Consider the following 399-nt stretch of genomic DNA (forward strand, 5'->3'; position numbering starts at 1 on the left):
GGAGGAAATAAATAAATACAGGATTAATAGAGACGCCACATACATGAATAGAAAATAGTGTCAGGCTGAAAAAAAGATATGTGTTCAAAACTGTCACTAGCACACTTCTGCAAATGACAGAATTTTTTGGATATTTATTTATTGATTTGTTTAGCAACACTAGAGAAGAAAAATATACATCCTGAAATGTATTTGTGCCTAAACGTGTTCACCTGGATGAATTAGCTTGCACATGATTTCAGCATTTACAGTGAGAGAAACCAAACAGAAAGGTGGATGTGAGCAGAGAGATGGGGGGAAAAATGGATGTAGATAAAGGAGGAGGAGGGAGAGGGATGATAGAAGGAGGAGCGACAGCAGCGAAGAGCTATGCCCTCAGATTATCAACCGGTGTCAGAA

Source organism: Amphiprion ocellaris, chromosome 4 (genome assembly GCF_022539595.1).
Source record: "Amphiprion ocellaris isolate individual 3 ecotype Okinawa chromosome 4, ASM2253959v1, whole genome shotgun sequence".
Classification (NCBI taxonomy): domain Eukaryota; kingdom Metazoa; phylum Chordata; class Actinopteri; family Pomacentridae; genus Amphiprion; species Amphiprion ocellaris.